At 38.2% G+C, this 22,293-nt stretch overlaps 1 pseudogene; it reads right to left on the bottom strand.

The window, feature by feature from the left end:
* Nucleotides 1-240: 240 nt before the first annotated feature.
* On the bottom strand, nt 241-8,255 carry LOC132619979 (pentatricopeptide repeat-containing protein At5g50390, chloroplastic-like; annotated as a pseudogene).
* Between the last annotated feature and the right edge of the window lie 14,038 nt (nt 8,256-22,293).

The following is a 22,293-nucleotide window of genomic DNA, read 5'->3' as shown; positions in this document are numbered from 1 at the left end:
TGTTGAGTTTTTCCGGTTGCATCCCGTAAAGTTGCTCAACTGCAAATTTTCCTAGCTCAAAATTTTTGTGGACTCTATAGGCTGTCAGTAAGGCCGCCCACATATTTATAGTAGGCCTAAAAGGGGCCTCTATGATCAATACAAAAGCTTCATAAAAAAAGCCCTTCTCTACCCAACAATTCAATCATACATACATACATAGTGCATTGCTCGAGGCTTCACCTTTTAATCACTACTCATTTATTCAAATAATTCCGACCTGCAATCTGGTAAACCTAAATAGTGACATGCAGATAAAACAACCAAAAATATAATATGATTTGGCATCATTCCTTTGCGAACCATTGGCTAAAATAGTTCAATGGCCTCAATCCCTCGGCCATGACTACCATATCCACCAATTAAGGCATTCAAGGAAATAATATTCTATCAGGGCATACCGTCAAAAATTTTATGAGCATCTTCCATCCTTCCCCATTTGATATATAAATCCATTAGTGATGTGTTGGCAGCTATATCTAATCCAACTCCATGTCGAACAAGCCCAGCATGAGCTTGTTTAGCCTGCTGCAGTGAAGCTAATCTCGTGCAAACTCTAATAATGATTAATAATGTGAAGTTACCCATTTTGACACTAGCATCTTACATCTCATAATACACAGGTAAAGCCTCCTCACTATAGCCATTGAGAGCGTAACCAGCAATAATTGCATTTGGTCCTATTGTGGTTTTCTCTAACATCTTATCAAAAACAAATTGAGTGTCCCCTATGCTACCAAATTGGCTGTACATATCAATTAAAGCACATGATATAAAACGATTATCGCCTTCTCCTTTTTCAAAGCACAATCATGCAACTGTTGTCTTAAAGAAACTGTCACGACCCGACAAGGGGGCCATGATGGGTACCCAGAGCTGACTACCGAGCACCACTCATTACGCTAATCATCACACCCATCCTGGACACAAATAATCTCCAAGGCAATACATATACATACATAAGCCCTCACGGCTGCAAAATGATATACAAAAATATACATTGATGTATCGATGAGACAACTACTACCCACACATACGTATCTACGAGCCTCTACTAGAGTACTGAGACATAAGGACGGGACAGGACCCCGTCATACCCGAATATATACACAAAATAATGTATCAACAAATGGCACCTCCGGAGTAGTGGAGTGCTCATGTAAATCTGCTGAGTAGCTCCTAAGAATCTCGGCCGCCTCCCTGCCTACCTGTGGGCATGAACACTGCGTCCATAGAAAGAGAAGGACTACAATGTACTGAGTATGTAAGGCATATGTGATAACATGATAAGGAAATACAGAAAACATAAGGAGGAAGTATAACTACAACTGCTTTCCCCTTGAGGCGAAATCAGGCATGCTCCTTCTTATCTTTAAAACAAATCACACACATACATACATAGGTTGTTTGAATCAATAACATCATTAGCCCGCATCGGGGCCTCCCGCGTCCGGGGTAATCATGTCACGCCGCCCACTAGTGATGTCATGTCCGCCCAAATAGGCACGGTGTTATCATAAGCCGCCCGCCTTAGCGGTGTCATGCCCGGCCATCTAGGCGCGGTGTAATCATAAGCCACCCGCCTTAGCAGTGTCATGCCCGTACATCTATGCGCGGTGTAACCATACATATGTACTCATCATAAAGCATGCATAAGAACTCGAGTAAAAGCTACGACTCTATCGGGGTGACATAAGGTCGAGAACCCCCGATTCCATTATGGAGTAGTCATGATCATCATGTCTCACCTTGAAAGAAATAACATCATAAGGTGAGCCTAGCAACAATGAATAACATCAAGGAATCATATTAGGATCATGAGCTTCATAAGAATAGAATATCATAAGCTTTAGAGCCTCTAGACTTAGCTTCATCGTCATCATTATCGTTATCTCATGAGTAGCTTGTAATAATCATAGACTCATTGTTTCCGGAATATAAGAGAGTCATGGAAAGATAATGGAAGTCATATTATAGGAATCATGCCTTAGAAAAAGAAGGGACTAGCCTCACATACCTTTTCATCTCCTTAACTGTATCAACTAAATGGTTTCCTTCGAAGCAGGCGATTCTACATTCAAGAGAATTCGTACTAAGATTAGATAATCGATAATATACTTAAGCTTAAGCTAAAGCGACTAAAAGCTAATGAAAATTGGGCAGCATTTCCTTTGTTTCTACAACTTTCTCCATATAATATAACAACCTCCAAACGTCAACAACAACATCCACAATATCCCAATAAACTTATTAAGCTAGATATTATTCAATTCTCAAAATTCCCTCTTCAAGTCATCTCTAACCATGGTCATCACCCAACGTCGTATTCATTCACATATAATGCTTCCTCAACATTTTTAATATCATTCATAACAAAATTATACCCATAATATGTCAAGAATCATGATTCATGCCAAAACCACTATTCAAGAATACCATTGTTTCCACATTTGAGCTCCATATTCCACTTTCTTCCCCAATCTAAGTCATTCAACCCCTCGATACTCTTAATAGCATGAAATAAACATGAAACTCACCTTTGCTTAGGTAGGAATGAGCCTTGGATGAAAATACTTCACTTGGAGAAAACCCTAACTTCAACTCCAAAAGAATTTCTAGCTTCCATTAGCCCTAGATAGCATCCTTCCACTTGTTTCCACAAATTATTAGTGTTTGATCTTGGATTCACCTTGAATTTATGTTGGTATGATATATGGAATATTCTAGAGCTCTTGTGAGAAGTGGGGAAGATGGGAAATGAAAAATAATAACTTGGACCACTTATTTATACTTGGGAAAACTTTGACCCGTCATGGATTATACGAACACTTATATGGTCCGTATAAACTTATACGGTCCGTATAAGTGACCGTGAAATTGCACCAACAATCATCCTTTCAGTAACTATTATACGGTACATTATATGGTCCGTATAATTTTATACGGTCCGTATAAGTGACCGTATAATACTCCCAGTGATCACCCTTCACTGTGACAGTTATACGGACCACTATACGGACCGTATAAAGTTATACGGACCGTATAATGGGTCGTATAACTCACCTCTTTTTCCGAACTTGTTCTCGTCATTTCGTTTGATCTTCAATCCTTATGGGACCTTCTTAACACTTATTTAACACTTCATTAGCAGCCTAAGGAGCATTATAACCCTTCCTCAAGACAATTTTAAACCAATATTAGCTTGGTACTTTGCAAAGCCTTTCCAAAACACTACTTATACCTTGCTTTCCTCAACGAACTTTCTTCCCTTGCCTCAAATGTCTTTGGAATCTTAATTAGAATCGCCAACTAACTTTTCTTACTTGTAGGGACATCGTATACATCTCACCCTGCGTTAGTCTATCTACCACATGACGTCATGAAATTTTTTGAGGTGTCACAGAAATAACCTCTAATCCAGATGATACTCGAATCATGGTCGCAAATATCTGAGAATCAGCAACACAATTCTCTTCCAATATCATGAAAACAATATAAACGCCTCTACAAAATCTCCCAAGAACACCAACCCTCCAATTATTGTATTCCAAGAAACTGAGTTCCTTTCGGGCATATTATCAAACATCACACGAGCATCTAAAATTTTGCACTGTGCTCCATAAATATTATTCTAATACCATTCAAGAACTAACCATGTGATTATGCACCCTCTTAACCCCTCTAATTGACCTTAACCTAGTATATACTATTATGAAAGCATGACACGAGCTACTATCTATTTAAAAGACACCTTCACATTCTAACAACTCGAAAAAATAAAGCACCTCGTGATACCACTTATGAAAAGCTAGCTTTTCTATTTGAGCACTAATCCTTGAACTTGGATCCCCAATTTGGGTTACTTCTGAAATGGGTTCTTCCATTGTATGTTCCTCCCACTTGAAAGGTTTCATCATCGGTCTTGGCTTTATAAATTTATGTTCAGAAAGTGAACCTTTAATCTTAGAAAATACATTTTATACCTTTTCTTGCTGAATAAAGATCAATGCCCGAATATGAGAAGTCTTTCCTGTAGAACATGTGGTTCTGTCAAAAAAGTTGAATACTTACAGCTACTTAGCTGATCCATTGGCATCGATACGTCTATTTTTTCTTGATTAAGCACCAAAGTTTGATAGTAAACGCAACAGAACGATAAAGGGTGTTTTAGTAAATTAGTTAAAGTAACAATCACCTCCAATTCTTGAATTAGATTTGGAGAAATTACATTAATTCTGTCAGTTCAGTGTGCGTATCCTAGTGATAATGATGAAATGGGTGAACTTTCCGATCTTTACAACCAACTCCACAAAAATATTGGAAAAAATAGAAACCTTATCAGTATGTTTGAGAAGATAAATGGTTGTTTCTTTGGTATATCAAAAGAGGGGCAGCTGCGGAACTTCTGCCACTTTTGTTTATTTCTTTCTTCGTTTCTTCTTTTTTTTTCTTTTGACCTTTAGGCCTTGTGGTAGTTGATAGTTTCCCAAAACAGAGGTAATTTTATCGGTTCAAAATTGTTTTGCGGGGTAATAGGACCCCCGCAATGTTTAAGCGTCTCTTTGGAAAAAGGTCGTAGTTCAGGGGTAATTATGTATTCTCTCTTTAGAAAAAGGATGAGATGAAAACTATGTCTAATCCAAATCCATGTCGAACTAGGCTAGCATGAGTTTATTTAGCATGTTCCAGTGAAGATAATCTCGTGCAAACTCAGATAATGATTGTATTCCAAGAAACCGAGTTTCTTTTGGGCATATCATCGAACACCACACGTGCATCAAACATCATCCTACATTTCGCATGCATCGACGCCCTGTTCCATATATGTGGTTATAATACCAATTGAGAAATAACCATGTGATTATGCACCCTCTTAACCCCCGCCAATGACCTTAACCAATAAAGGCAGTTATCAAAGCATCCCACGTGCTACATATCTAATTGACAGTTAACTTCACATTCAATGTATTCAAAACAATAGAGCGCCTCGTGATACCTCTTATGAAAAACTAGCTTCTCTATTTGAGCACTAATCCCTGAACTAGGATGCGCAATTTGGGTTACTTCCGAAACAGGTTCTTCAGTAAATGTTCCACCCTCTTGGACGGTTACATCATGGGTCTTGGCTCTATAAACCCATGTTCATAAAGAGAACCTTTGATAATAGAAAACACGTGTCTATATCTTTTTGTCATGACCCAAATTATCCCAATCGTGATAGCACCCACACTCACCCCCCTGGTGGGCGTACCATCCCGTTATTCAAATTACTTAATCAAATACGAGTCAACATAAAGAACAAGAAAAGTCATTAATAAGTCTAAGTCATAACATAAGTACTGAAAATGCGGAAGATACTAAGTTATAATACATGCTCAAAAACTGAAGTTACCGTACAAGAACAACTAACCAAAAGATATCTAAGAGTAATACATAAGTCTGAAATACAAAACAAAGATGTCTAATGGAAGGAATAAAAGAAAGATAAGATGGACTCCAGGGATGCAGACATGTATGTAGCTCACCCTCGGAATCTCAGAAGCAAAGTAGCCTCAAGACTAGAATCGGGGTCTCAAAGAGGATCCTAGCTCAAACTCTGCACTCAATAAAATTGCAGCCAGGTATTATCAGCACACAATGTACCGGTAAGCATCATAGGCCAACTAATATTAGTTCACACATAAAAGACACAGAATTACCAAGTCACAGATAGGCACATAATAACCCTCGAAGTTATAAAATGTCACATAACCAAATCATAGCCTTAGGTGAAGCTCTTAAACCACAAGTCTATCAAGTCTCAATAGTTTCTCAAGTAACCACAACACAAACACAACCAACAATCGGTAGATCAATACATGTAATGCAATGAGATAAATGTCATGCAATGCAATGGTTAATACTCAACCAGTTCACATATGCTAGGGACGGAATCTCGGCGTCTCGATAGTCATGACCCATGGGGGAGCCACGAATTCCATGTACAAGTCACTCCGCACAAAGCCCAGATGTGACTTTTCCACAATACTAGTCACTCTGCACAAAGCCCAGAGGTGACTTTCATTTTTCACTTTCTTTCTTTCAACGTTTCCATAATTGTTTCCCCCAACTGTCTCCATAATTCTTTCATCAAACTGCTTTCTATAACATTTTAATCATGTATGAAGGTATGAATGAAAGAACTAGAAATCAATGCAACTAATGCCAATGAATATGATATGGAGATCACGAAGTACCATAAATCAATTCAATACTTGCAAGGAATATCAAACCATCATGGAAAGACATCAAATATCAAGTCTCAACTACTACACATGAGACTATCACATCCCATAACTGCAAATCACGTAATCAAATACACTACAAGTCAATCAATACATAAATAATGGCGACAAGCCCACATAATTATAAATCATACCAACCTGATTGTATATCCATCCTAACATCATGTTCGAAGACCTATCATGCTTTCCCTGTCAATACTACACAATTATATATGAATTACTAATATAGTCTAACTAGTGTAAGCCATAACCAACCTCAATACCAGGCACGAGCCTGGAAGCGTCAAACTTGGGCCTTCCGCTTCCGGAGTGCTTTTGGACGCTCAAAGTCTAACAATTTAGGCATTCTACATTAGACTACAAATCCAATGATATAAATATTGCTATATCATTAGAAAAAACACAAAATAACCCTAAAAAGGTGACCCCCAGCCCATAAGGATAAAATGGGAAATTAAAGGTAAAATTATGCTACCTGATGTCTAGATATCCACATCCTTAATTTCATGAAATTCTAACCACAAATCAACCTTCAGCTTCATTAATCTCGAAAAACCCCCAATTCCAACCTAGGGTTTATACATTTCTAATTCCTCAACCCAACATGATTGTAACCACTAAATAATGACAAGAATAAGACGAAAAGCATAAAATTAGGATTAGAAACTTACCCCAAAGCTTGGATTAGTAGAAGCCTCTTGAAAACTATACAAAACACACTCAAGAACTTAGAATTTGGGAATGGGAATAAACTCTCGAATTCTAGGAATAAATCCACTAATGCTATAGTGATGCCTTCGCAATCGCAGTCTGAGACCACGCGATCGCGAAGAAGAAAATCTGACCCCACCCCGATGAACTATCATGATCGCGGAACCTCTCACACGCGCCTCTACATGATCGCGAGACCTCACCACACGATCGTGAGGGCTTGTTTCCCTCAGGCTTGCGACCGCAATTCCTTCTTCATAATCTCAAAGGACACCAACAACATCTAAAATCGGATTTTTTGGTCTTTGACTATAACAATCCGAAATCCCGAGACTTATCTGGGACCTCCCGGATACAAAAAAAAAGTATGCATACAAATATAAAAACGCGCTACAAATTCACCTGTACCCTCAGAATTTCCAACGGAGGTTTATTTGACCAGGTCAACCCCCAAAACCGCAATGACAAATTTCCACCTAAAGACTCAAAACGCTCCCGAGTGCCTCGGGACTGAACCAATCACCCTACTAAGTCATAAACGACCCTTCGAACCTTACAAAATCAATGAAATTTCAAAAAAAAGTCAGTTTATCTAAAAGTCAACTATTAGTCAAATGGGTTTTCACTTTAAGCCACTAATTCTCTCAAAACTAATCTGAATTGCCTAGGGTACCGCGCTACCCATCTCGATGAGTCAAACATGCTCTAACGGAGCTACAAAAAGGGTCAACAAGGGAAAAAGGATCAAAAAGCCTAAACGACCAAACGGGTCGTTACATAAGATACCAATTAAACAATCGTTTGTCCTCAAACGGAAAAGATAAGAAACGAAGGAAAGGTACCAGACTCAGTATAGAGCTGCGAATATCTAATATGCATATCAGCCTCGGTCTCCCACGTAGCCTCCTCGATTGGACGGTACTTCCACTGAACTTTCATCGAACCTATCTCCTTGGACCTCAACTTTCGAACCTCCCTATCCAAAATGGCTATTGGCTCCTCTTCAAAAGACAAATTCTGATCAAATGGAACCGAATCCCACTGGATGATATAAGACCCGTTTGAATGGTATTTCTTCAGCATGGACACATAAAACACCAGGTAATCACCCGACAAACTTGGAGGTAAAGCCAACTCATAAGCTACCTCCCCTACACAAAAAATGATCTCAAATGGGCCAATGAATCTCGGGCTAAGCTCTCCCTTCTTCCCAAATCTCATCACACCCTTCGTGGGCGAAACCTTCAACAGAACCTGCTCACCAACCATGAACTCTAGATCTCGGACCTTCCGGTCTACCTACTCCTTTTGCCTACTGTCACGACCCAACCGGAGGTCCATGACGGGCACCCGGAGCTAACCTACCGAGCACCTCTGAACATGCTTCTCATAATCATTTCTATGTGGACAAAAAGATAGCTTATGGGCATCATAATCTGTAAGGGCATTGTCACAATGGCACATCTCTACATAATCATCAACAACTATGCCCATCACCACAAGCCAACAAGGCCACCAAAATATTATACAACAATATGAACTGATAAGGTTATAGAACATCTAACTACATACATCTGTCTACGAGCTTCTATATAGAATACAAGAATTCACAAGGACGGGGCAGGACTCCGCCATGCCAAAGTATATACACAAAAGAGTAATACCAATAAATTGCAGCTCCGAAGAAAATGGAGCGTTTTTTAAACTCCGCTAATGAAGCTCCTAAGGATCAGATCCGTCTATTTGTCTGCCTGCGGACATGAAGGCAGCGTCCACAAGAAAGGACGTCAGTACGAGCAATGTACTGAGTATGCAAGGCATGAATAGCAGCATAACAAGAGATAGGGAACATAACATGAAATAAAGAGATAACCTGTACATTTGAATGCCTCTTAGGCGGATACCATGCATGCTTAGCCTTTTCACAAAAACATTTCTCATACATATATAACATAATAGTGCTGCGGAACATACAGCCGATCCATAAATATATTATATCATCATTATATACTCATATATCCCGCGTCCGGGCATCCCATGTCCAGGCATCCCGCGTCCGGGACGATATCATAGTATACCAACTGATCAGGAGGTAATGCGCACATACCCTTTTTCCATACCCCATATACATATAATATACGCGTATATAACGCCGTCGTCTTTTCTCATATCATATATACATATATAATATAAATAGCATGCATGAGAGCCCAATTAAAAGTTACTATTTTATCGGAGTGACGTAAGGTCGGTAACCTCTGATTTATATTATGGAACAATCATCATAGCTATATCTCATCTTGAAGGAACAATTATCATAATGTGAGATCAACAATAATGAATGAAATTAAGAAAATCATGAAATAAACCCAATAATCTCATAATAGCATCAAAACCATAAGCTTTGGAATCTCCAAAATTGGAATCATCATCATCATCATTATCATCATAGAAACATCTATCTTTAGCATCATAAGAACTGTGAGAACCATGAACTTCTAGCTTTATGGAAATAAGGATGTTATGGAAAACATCTATGGGTTCATAAGAAAAGAATCATGTGTCACACCCCGTAGTTTCGTATGTTGAGATTCGAGCTACCTTTCAGGAGGTATGTGAGATGATATGTGTTTATATTATGGTTATGAGGGTTTAAGTTCATATAATAAGTCATGGGAGGATTGGATAAATAATATCTTTTAGTATATGTGAAGTTTTGAAAGGTACAACCATGGGAAGTACATAGCAATGAAGTAAAGGATGAATTACGATCTCTTAAGTCGTAACCGGGAAGGACAACCTTGGAACCAAAGGACATGACCATTATCAAGTATGATTAATGATAAATATCATGTATGGAGAGTTTCGGAAGATTCCGGAATCAAGCAAATTGAAGGAAATAAGTTTGTCAAAAATTTAAAAAAAGTCGGCAGAAATTTAGACAGAATTTTGGGTCAAATTTAGAGGGGTATATCTCCAGGTATATTAGGAGTTTTAAGGTGTTTCAAAGCCAAAAATTAAGTTCGTCAAGTCTAGTTTCTAACTTAACAAACCTCTCGTCAAAAGGACATCCGAGTAGGGAGTTATGGTCATTTTAAGATAACCCTACAAACTGTCAAATGGCTTCTGCGGGTCCCACTTGGGAAAGTCGGTGGAACCGACTTATAAGGGGTATAAAGCCCCCCCCCCCATCAACCCCATTTCTTCATCATTTTACACTCTCATGAGTTCTATAAATCTCCCGACACATCCCCCAAACATATATAGCCCATTAAATCAAGAATTTAACAAGATTACACCAAACTAGTCCATGAAAGGTGATTGTTCTTGCTTCTACTTGATGTTGTGGTGAGTTTGGTCTTGAAGAAAGTTGGTGTGGCTAAATTTCTTCAAGTATAAGGTATGTTCTTCATCCTATCTTTTATGTTGAGTTTATTTGAAGGTTTAGCAAGTCTTAAAAGTGAAAATAGTTATGGAGGAAAGGTCATAAAGTGTTGTGTTATAGTTGTTGTGTTGTGGACTATTTTTAGCATGTTGTGGCCATGTGGTTGGGCTGATTTACATGTATATGGATGGTATCTAATGTTGTTGGTGGGTTGGTGAGATTACGCTCCTTAATTGGGAAGAAAGGAAGTGTATATTGTTGTTGTATGTTGAAAAACATCGTGTGGGATGTTTTGTGGAATATTTTGGCATTGATGATGATGTTGTTGATATTAGTATTGTTATTTTTATTGTTTTGTTGGTATTGTGATTTCGGGCTAGGCACATAAACAGGGGACATGCTTCCCGAATTTCGACAGATTCTAAAAGGATTTTAATTAAAGGCTTGAGACAATTGTATGATGGTGAGTCTAATAATAGTATGAATGGTTTTATATGTATATTACGAGACTACAAACGATCTTAAGTAGATTGCAAGACAAGAGGTAGGTTGGAAAGTCGGGAAGTGAGCTTCCAGGTATGTTAAGGCTAAACCTTTCTTTCTTAAGACATGATTCCTTTGTTGTGAACCTATACATGATATCTTCAATGACCTTGTTTCTAAAAGTACCAAAGCTTATAGTTCCCGATGTTCTTATGATATCATTGAGCTCGTTTCATGACTATAGATGTTATTCATTATTGTTGATCTCATCTTATGATCTTGTTCCTTCAAGGTGAGATATGTTCATGATGATAGTTTCATAATGTTAATCGGAGGTTTACCGACCTTATGTCACTCCGATGCATTTAGAAATGTGTATTTAGGTAATGTCTTGTGGGACATAAATAGAGTACTAGCAGAGGATCCCCAATAAGGTATTTGATGCTAGAAGAGATGCTTATGATTGATCTCAGAGTCTGGTTAATGTTTAGTTAAGCGGTAAGAGGTCCTTATGGCCCAAAACTGTGCTTATAAGGTTTATGTGATCGTGTATGCTATAAGGACAAGTGATGGCCATGAGAAGTATATAAAGATTACTCAGGGAGACACGGTCATTGTCACGACCCAACCCCGTAGGCCGTGACGAGTGCCCGAGCTGGGCACTCATATACATATCGGTTAGACATAATCAAACTGAAACTAAACATAGCCTGGAAACTGGCGAAAACATACGTTATCTCAGGACATCACATATATATACCAAGGCAACCTGTCTCCTGAGGAGTCACAATCATCAAAAGATAACATAGTACACAAGCCGATAAGGCTGTCATAACGTATGGGAACGTCCCAACTATACATACGCAAGCCGACAAGGCTGCCACTACATACAACATCCCAAAATATAAATATGCGCAAGCCGACAAGGCTGGCACTACGAATGGGAACGTCCCAAAATGCAAGTCATGCTAACACAGCCGAACAACATTTATATACAACCCACACATATGTCTACAGACCTCTAAGAGTATCGATAGCGAAATATGACGGGACAGGACCCCGCCGTACCCCTGGATAAACATATACATATACATCATAAGATCCGAACCAAAGGTCTAGACTCCGGAACAACGGAGCTCTCCAAAATAGCTGAGCAGAAGCCCTATGCTGACGGGTCACCAAACCGACTATCTATACTTGCGGGCATGAAACGCAGCCCCCCGAAGAAAGAGGGTCAGTACGGAATATGTACTGAGTATATAAAGCATAAAATACAGTAAAAAGGACCATAACTGAAATAGGGGGTACAGAAACAAGTACAATGTCCACAATACCAAAACACTTGCCTTTTGAAAAATAAATCATGCATGTCAATATCATATATCATACCCAGCCCATTATGGGACTCGGTGAACATGGTCGCCACCCCGTCTTTGGCGCCATAACACAGCATAACTCCGAAAACACAGCATAACTCCATAAACACAACATAACGCCATAACACAGCATAACGCCATAACACAGCATAACTCCGTAAACACAGGATAACTCCATAAACACAGCATAACGCCATGACACAGAATAACACCATCATATATATATATATATCATATTCCGGCCCTTTAGTGAGGGACTCGGTGAACAATGCAGTGGAACTGTGCACGATAACATACCCGGCCCGGGACTCGATGAAAGACATATTGAGGCATGCACGAGCAGAGTAGTGAGAAACCATATGCAATTTGAAACATTATCAATGACTCAATGAAATAATCAAAACGATATCATTTGGAAATCAAGACGATAGTCATATCAAATACCTTTCAGATGTCACTGTGGATTATGTCAGAATAGAACTTCTGGAATCATATATACGTATCAAGATATATCAAAGAACCAATGGAATAATCAAAATGAACTATCATTTGAAATCAAGACAATAGTCATATCAAATGCCTTTCGAATATCACTCGGAAACATATCAAATAGAACTTCAGAAATCATAGATACGTATCAAAACCATATGAAATAGCTTATGGAAATCAAGAACATAATCATCCTAGTGTCTCTAAGAATAGGAATTCCTTTGGATTCATTTACACATCGTCTTTTTATTTCATAAGGATCATGCCAAAAAGAAGGAAGGGTTAGCTTTACATTCCTGTTAACGACTATTCGCAAACCCGTTCGCTTTGTCGCTCTTTTAGCCTATTTAATATAAAAATAACGTTATCGCTAGTAACTATACTTTCTAGTTCGTAAATCCGTAGCCCATCACTTATAAAACTTATTCTTTAACTTATACATTCTCGTTTAGGGCTTTCCATTAGTTAAGAACTTAACGGAAATCGGGCAGCATTTCCCCTATATATTCGCCTACCCCGAATTTCCAATTATCCTCCTGTTATCACAGAAATACGAACAATGACAACAATAGAAATATTCATATAGAATCCCTACAATTCAGCCCATAAACAACTCTAACAATCCAACAACCCTTTTTAATCCTTTGCAATCCACACTTTCGTATAACAACGATTTCATGCAATTTCTTACTTCCAATTTCATCCAATCCAATTTTAATCCTTCCATTACAATACCATTAATACAATTATACTATAAAACAAGAAAATCTTACCTAAATTTTCTCGGAGGAATTTTCTACGCTCAATTGCTCCAATTTTTCAATTTCTTCTTCCCCAACTTAAAATCCAATGTTGCTATCACCTCCTTGAACTTGTATTGCAGTTGAAACTTGATTAAAACATTCAACAATATAAATTTTCATCCATCACCATGGCTGGCCGAGAGCAGCCATGGGAGTTGTTTTTAAAAATATTTAAGCTTAATCTTGTGAAATGGAAAAAATGACTTGTTTGTTCATCCTTAAACCATGTATATATGGTTCCCCTACCATGGACACGTGCCCCCCACCCCGTTTTATGACTCACTAAATTGATTTTCTTGGCTTGTTTTATTTTATTTTATTTCTTTTAATTTTCGGGTGGGTCCCACTTTGAATAATTAAATTAATTAATTTTAATACATCAATAATTCATAATTAATAATTTAATCATAATTAATTAGTTCCTAATCTCCAATAATATTTCTACACTAAATAGAAGTTATAAACAATTTATGTATTAATTAAAATTGAAAAATTAAAAGTTTCTATTTCATGTCCGAAAATAATTCCGCCTTTAACTTGAGTCGATTTGCTTGCGAATAATTCAACATATACATATACGGGGTATAACATCCTTCCCCCCTTTAGAACATTCGTCCTCGAATGTTAAACTGATTCTGAATTCCCAATACTTTCTCAAGTATTCTCTTATTTAATTATGCCCTTCACATACCTCTTCCATTGGTCGATTCGCTATAATTCATTATAACGCATTCCATGCCTCTATATATCCATTCCTGTAATATCTCTTCTTTATGTTGCTTCCCGAGATAATAATTCCACGTCATTGCCTTTACTCTCCTCTTACTTCGCAGTCCATTGTCAGTTGTACTGCGAGCTCTTCCGTTGAAATCTTACTTTCTTCCTTGTGCGCTTAGTCCTAACTTGACTCCTTCTTCTCCTATAGTTATTCCCTTAAGGTATCGTTTCCTTTATCTTACCTCTCAATCTTTAAATGTGATTTTAATAACGCGAAGACGTCCCTCGTCGGTTCGTTAGACTTTAATATCCCTGGAGTATCGTACGACTCTGGTAACCTGTGGACCCTTCGTAGGTTCTACGAGTAAAACGAAATTTCCTAAAGGGTAACATTTTTGTACTCCAATATCCTTGTTTTACTCCGCTGTGATAGTCCGTATTCTAGAATCCTCAGCATCAGTGTCACTAGTCTTCATGCAGACCTTACATTCTCCTCTTGTATCTTACAATTGGGATCGGGGTAAATCTTTGGCTCAACCATGGTAATGTCCTATTTTCCCTCAGTACTAATTCTATCTCGGTAGTCCTCAAACCATCTTACACCTTTCATTGATGTATCCAAAATATCGCAAGCGCATCATTGTTACTGAATTCTTACTCTTCTTATCAAGGACTCCCTTGGTCTCATCCTTAGCATACGAATATTCGTAGGTCGCATAACTATTCTTGTACAATTTGTACAAAGTGCATCCAATCTTAGTCATACTCTTTCCTTCTCTTGGCTTACTCTGCTCTACATATCTTATTGTACTAACACTCACTTGTTGTCTATTTCGCCATACTCCTTTCCCTTCCTCTATTTACCATTTGGTTTTCTCATATCCTACTATAGGAGAGATTTCCTATCCTTTCTCCTTTGCTACTTATAGGTCACAATATCATTAGCCAATAACTCTGTTACCAACATCTTAACCTCTAATCCAGTATAGCCTTGCTATCCTTTATAATATCTTTTAAGTTACTTGTTACCATTCTCTTGTCGTATTCTTCCTTTCTATAAGAATCCACCTTCTGATGTCATATTATCCAAGGTCTTTACCAATAATTCTCAGCACTGTTTCGAATACCATCTTGGCTTCTATCCGTTTATCGCTGGCTTTCAGATCTTACCAACTTGTTTCAACAGGGGATCTCACTTGAATTTTAAGTTTTCACATCAAATGTATTGTAATGTCAGTTGATTTCATCTTACACTTGCATTTTTCTCATCCGCTTCCCGCCTTTAGGGTGTACCTACATCCTTATCTATTTATATTCCGCTCTATGCCCCCATTTCCAATTTTCAAATTCCTATGATTCTTTTTCCAATACATTTGGTATACTGCACCATATCCATGTCTTTTCTTTATCATCTATAACTTAGATTACCCATGTACGAAACCTTAACACAATCACGAGGTGATGAGAACTCTCGATATATAGTACAAAATCTCATCTGATGGTTGGTACTCGAGTAATATAATTAATATAGCAATTTTTCCAAAGCCACATTCCATTCATTCCGATCAGTAATTAGCTAGTGCTTATAGTCGTTTCAAATTCTCCATTCGGTTGCACTTATACTCTAATAATAAACGTCCCAGGCTTTCTTGTAACACTATCTTTATCCCAACGGATATCACCTGTTTCCTCTAATAAACTCACAATACATCAGTTGTTTCGCAAATCTACAATCCTTATCCTTTAAGGATTTCACTATTTTTCGAGGTGAAGTCACATACACCCGGTACTCCTTTATGCCTCATGCTCTTTCATTCTTGTTGTATACCCAACGCTAACTTCTAAATTACTCAAAATCATATCAAATTCGTCTTAATAGTGGTCTTGTCTTATCACCTTCTCGTCGTACTACACCTTAAGTTCGTAGCTATATATATTTCCCTTTTATCCTATACTCATACTCAATTAATTACGTCCGTCTTGAGTGCTTCCTTTAGTATTTGTTTCATTTCTCCGGTCTATGTCCATCTTTAATTTTGTGCACGAGGAATCTCATGCTACTCCTGTATCCTTCGGAAAACACTACTTTTACATAACCCATTTCTCACTCTCGAAACATATTCTGTTCATCGTTATTTGTTCTTATCATACCAGTCATTTCTAGCATTCATTCTGTCTCGTTGCTCATCTTCCTTTAGGTTGGTCTTTCACAATTCCGTCGCTTATTTTACTCTTTTTCTTAGCTATACACGTCATAACACATCTCTACACTGTAATCCCACTCACTTTCTTCTTATCTTCTTCCTTCTATTAACTCCTTCTCTTCCTGTGCTCGCTTGCACTTTCGTTACCACTTGACTTCTATTCTGAACTTTTCCTATAGAACTTTGTAAGTCCCCCCCCCCCCCCCCCCCCCTTTTTTTTTATTCGTTCTATATTTTCCTTTTCGTTTCACACCGATCACATCGTATTCTTTAGTTACTTCCTCGCTAGGCTTTACTCATTTCTATAACAATCCTTATGGTATTCAGATTAGCTCCTGTTCGCAATCAACCCTATAACGTAACATTTCTTAACCTTATTTACGATTCTTACTATGTTTTAATTACACTCTGTGGAGTAGGCGTACTTAACCCTTCACCCTTTCTGATCAATCTTATCCTTAATATCTCACAAGCTGTCTTATCAACACTTTCATGACTTGTCATAATTCTTCCTTCTCCGTACTTTTACCTTAGTCATACTATTACTCCTTTTAACTATAAACTCGTCGTAATTTACCCCTACTTATCGGTTCACTCGATACCTCAATAAAATGTTCTGTTACGAGTTGCCACCTTTTTCTAAATCATCCCTCAGTATCAAAGACCCTTCTGAGTCATCCTAGCATTTCACCAACAACGTATGAAATACATGATCCTAGACAGCCCACAAGTTTAAGTTTTCCTTCCACAAATTCCATCTCCAATTAGTTGATTAAGAACTAATAAAATGTTACTATGAAGCATTCTCCAACCACCACCAGAAGAAAACTAGAATCCGACAAGCACCACAGGACTTCTTAGTGCTTGATTCACATGGTTTACCTCCAGGTTTATTATTGAGTCGTGAACGAATTATTTAGTTCATAAACTACTTGTTGTATGCTTTGTACTTTTCAATAAAAGTGAAACTTAATTACCGGACGTTTTTGCCCTTCAACATGAGCCTCTTCTAAGGTAAAATATGACTGGAAAGTATTCTGGTCCATTCAAATGAATTCCAAACTTTACTGCTCATATATGCTTCTTCGAAATAAAATTTACCAAATAAGAATGGTGCCTCTCACGGATGACATGGAGGGTATCTCTTAAAGCTTTAGTCCAACATAATAAATTTACCCTATCGCTATTAACTTTCAAGACATATTATGAACTTATATCGCATTCTCTTCTTTTTCTTATTTCTGGGAAAATTTGGGCAGAGTTTCCTCTATACTTCTTACTATCTCAAAACCTGCATGCAGAAAATACCAACAATGCCTCACAGGGCCAACATATATACGCATATATCATATCATATCATATCATAGCCACACAGGGCTCCCAAATTCCAGAAAAAGTATAAAGGTGTCGGGACTTACCTCACATATCGCACCTCGAGACGTACCTGATCCTTTAACGATCTGTTCTGTTATACTTTCCTATCCACCTTCTCTTTCATTCTTCAACTTTACATTTCAATCATATTTCAATATTCTTACCTTATCCAACATGCCTCTGTCGCACCGTTACTTACCTGTGTACTTTGTAGCTTCCAATATCGTCAGTCGCTTCCTTCTGTCGATGTCGTTCTTCAGCTAAAATCAAAGGTTAGTATAAGGAATTTCATTTCCTATGGCTGGGCTCTATCGCACGATCTTAGATATGAAAGGAAGGTAACATCCTAAATGCCCTGTAGCTTCCTGTTTATAGATGTGGTGCACAACACATCGATAAACAAGACTCAACTAGACACGGTCTGTAGACACTCCGAGGACGAACTGCTCTGATAACACTTTTGTCACGACCCAACCCCGTAGGCCGTGACGAGTGCCCGAGCTGGGCACTCATATACATATCGGTTAGACATAATCAAACTGAAACTAAACATAGCCTGGAAACTTGCGAAAACATACGTTATCTCAGGACATCACATATATATACCAAGGCAACCTGTCTCCTGAGGAGTCACAATCATCAAAAGATACCATAGTACACAAGCCGATAAGGCTGTCATAACGTATGGGAACGTCCCAACTATACATACGCAAGCCGACAAGGCTGTAACTACATACAACATCCCAAAATATAAATATACGCAAGCCGACAAGGCTGGCACTATGAATGGGAACGTCCCAAAATGCAAGTCATGCTAACACAGCCGAACAGCATCTATATACAACCCACACATATGTCTACAGACCTCTAAGAGTATCGATAGCGAAATATGACGGGACAGGGCCCCGCCGTACCCCTGGATAAACATATACATATACATCATAAGATCCGAACCAAAGGTCTAGACTCCGGAACAATGGAGCTCTCCAAAACAGCTGAGCAGAAGCCCTATGCTGACGGGTCACCAAACCGACTATCTATACCTGCGGGCATGAAACGCAGCCCCCCGAAGAAAAGGGGTCAGTACGGAATATGTACTGAGTATATAAAGCATGAAATACAGTAAAAAGGACCATAACTGAAATAGGGGATACAGAAACAAGTACAATGTCCACAATACCAAAACACTTGCCTTTTGAAAAATAAATCATTCATGTCAATATCATATATCATACCCGGCCCATTATGGGACTCGGTGAACATGGTCGCCACCCCGTCTTTGGCGCCATAACACAGCATAACTCCGTAAACACAGCATAACTCCATAAACACAACATAACGCCATAACACAGCATAACTCCATAAACACAGCATAACGCCATAACACGGCATAACTCCGTAAACACAGCATAACTCCATAAACACAGCATAACGCCATGACACAGCATAACACCATCATATATATATATATATATCATATTCCGGTCCTTTAGTGAGGGACTCGGTGAACAATGTAGTGGAACTGTGCACAATAACATACCCGGCCCGTGACTCGGTGAAAGACATATTGAGGCATGCGCGAGCAGAGTAGTGAGAAACCATATGCAATTTAAAACATTATCAAGGACTCATTGGAATAATCAAAACGATATCATTTCGAAATCAAGACGATAGTCATATCAAATACCTTTCAGATGTCACTGTGGATTATGTCAGAATAGAACTTCTGGAATCATATATACGTATCAAGATATATCAAAGAACCAATGGAATAATCAAAACGAACTATCATTTGAAATCAAGACAATAGTCATGTCAAATGCCTTTCGAATGTCACTCGGAAACATATCAAATAGAACTTCGGAAATCATAGATACATATGAAAACCATATGAAATAGCTTATGGAAATCAAGAACATAATCATCCTAGTGTCTCTAAGAATAGGAATTTCTTTGGATTCATATACACATCGTCTTTTTATTTCATAAGGATCATGCCAAAAAGAAGGAAGGGTTAGCTTTACATACCTGTTAACGACTATTCGCAAACCCGTTCGCTTTGTCGCTCTTTTAGCCAATTTAATATAAAAATAACGTTATCGCTAGTAACTATACTTTCTAGTTCGTAAATCCGTAGCCCATCGCTTATAAAACTTATTCGTTAACTTATACATTCTCGTTTAAGGCTTTCCATTAGTTAAGAACTTAACAGAAATCGGGCAGCATTTCCCCTTATATTCACCTACCCCGAATTTCCAATTATCCTCCTGTTATCACAGAAATACGAACAATGACAACAATAGCAATATTCATATAGAATGCCTACAATTCAGCCCATAAACAACTCTAACAATCCAACAACCCTTTTTAATCCTTTTCAATCCACACTTTCGTATAACAACGATTTCATGCAATTTCTTACTTCCAATTTCATCCAATCCAATTTTAATCCTTCCATTACAATACCATTAATACAATTATACTATAAAACAATAAAATCTTACCTAAATTTTCTCGGAGGAATTTTCTACGCTCAATTGCTCCAATTTTTCAATTTCTTCTTCTCCAACTTAAAATCCAATGTTGCTATCACCTCCTTGAACTTGTATTGCAGTTGAAACTTGATTAAAACATTCAACAAAATAAATTTTCCTCCATCACCATGGCTGGCCGAGAGCAGCCATGGGAGTTTTTTAAAAAACAAATTAAGCTTAATCTTGTGAAATGGAAAAAATGACTTGTTTGTTCATCCTTAAACCATGTATATATGGCTCCCCTACCATGGACACGTGCCCCCAACCCCTTTTTATGACTCACTAAATTGATTTTCTTGGCTTGTTTTATTTTATTTTATTTTTTTTAATTTTCGGGTGGGGCCCACTTTGAATAATTAAATTAATTAATTTTAATACATCAATAATCGCTACTTAATAATTTAATCAAAATTAATTAGTTCCTAATCTTCAATAATATTTCTACACTAAATAGAATTTATAAACAATTTATGTATTAATTAAAATTGAAAAATTAAAAGTTTATATTTCATGTCCGAAAATAATTCCGCCTTTAACTTGAGTCGATTTGCTTGCGAATAATTCGACGTATAAATATACGGGGTATAACAGTCATGATGGCGATTATAATTACCACTGTTCTACGACCAGTTGGGCAGATGTTACCACCGGGCTGTGGCCGGTTAGGCAGATATGTATTTACCACTGGTCTACGACCAGTTGGGCAGTTACGTATTTACCACTAGTCTACGACCAGTTGGCAGTTATGTATTTACCACCATGCTATGGATGGTTGGGCAGTTATTACCACCGAGCTACGGCCGATTGGGCAGTTACCACTGATCAGTCGGGCAGTTGTGTTCTACCGTCGGGCGATAATCGGACGGGCAGTTACCACCGTGCTACGGCCGGTCGGGCAGTTACCACTGATCAGTTGGGCAGATAGCACCATGGTGATATATGATACGTAGTTCAGTATCACAGTATTATATATAGATGTAGATAAAGATATGAGAATATAAAGGGACATGCGTACAAGCTTCTCATTAGTAAGTCATGAGTGCAAAGTTGATATATTACATTTTCGCCTTACATACTCGGTACATTATTCGTACTGACGTCCCTTCTTGTGGACTCTGCGTTCATGCCCGCAGGTGTAGATAGACGGGACGAGGATCTTCTCCACTAAGCTGCTTTTAGGTACCAGTTTTAATTGGTGGGCTCCACTTCTTCCAGGAGCATTGCCAAGTTTGGGTCTTATATGTACTTTGTGTTAAGGGTACGTCGGGGGCCCTGTCCCGACTTGTATACTTCAGTCAGGTTCATAGAGGCTTTGCAGACAGTGTCTTGTATATCGCTTAGTTATGTCTTGCCAGTCGTTATATCGGATTCGTGGGCCTATTGTGTGTGTGTGTATATATATATATATATACACACACTTATGCATGATATTATGTTTGTATTTGGCCCCTTGGTCTTATTTTTTCATTTGAGACATAGATGATGTGAGTTATAAGTTGGTTCGCTCGGTTTCCGTAAGATTTCGGGTGCCAGTCACGTCTTACCAGGGTTGGGGTGTGACATCATGCCTTAGAAAGAAAGGAGACAGCCTTGACATAACTTTTAGGTCTCCTTAACTACTCAACGCTTATCCTTCCAAGCTCGTAAATCTACATTCAAGAGAATTCATACTATTGTTAGGCTTATCGTCGTATGCCTATCTTAAGCCTTCGAAGTAAACCCCTTTTAGAATCTGCTGAAATTCGGGCAGCATCTCTCCTGTTTATACCCATAACCCGAAATCACAATACCAACAACCAATAACAATAACAGCAACAACATCATCATCAATACCAAAATACTCCATAAAATATCCCACACGATGTTTTCCCAATGTCTCAACCAATCACTAGCC

The sequence above is a fragment of the Lycium barbarum genome, chromosome 11, assembly GCF_019175385.1.
Source record: "Lycium barbarum isolate Lr01 chromosome 11, ASM1917538v2, whole genome shotgun sequence".
NCBI lineage: Eukaryota > Viridiplantae > Streptophyta > Magnoliopsida > Solanales > Solanaceae > Lycium > Lycium barbarum.
This window is presented reverse-complemented; position numbering and strand designations above follow the sequence as displayed.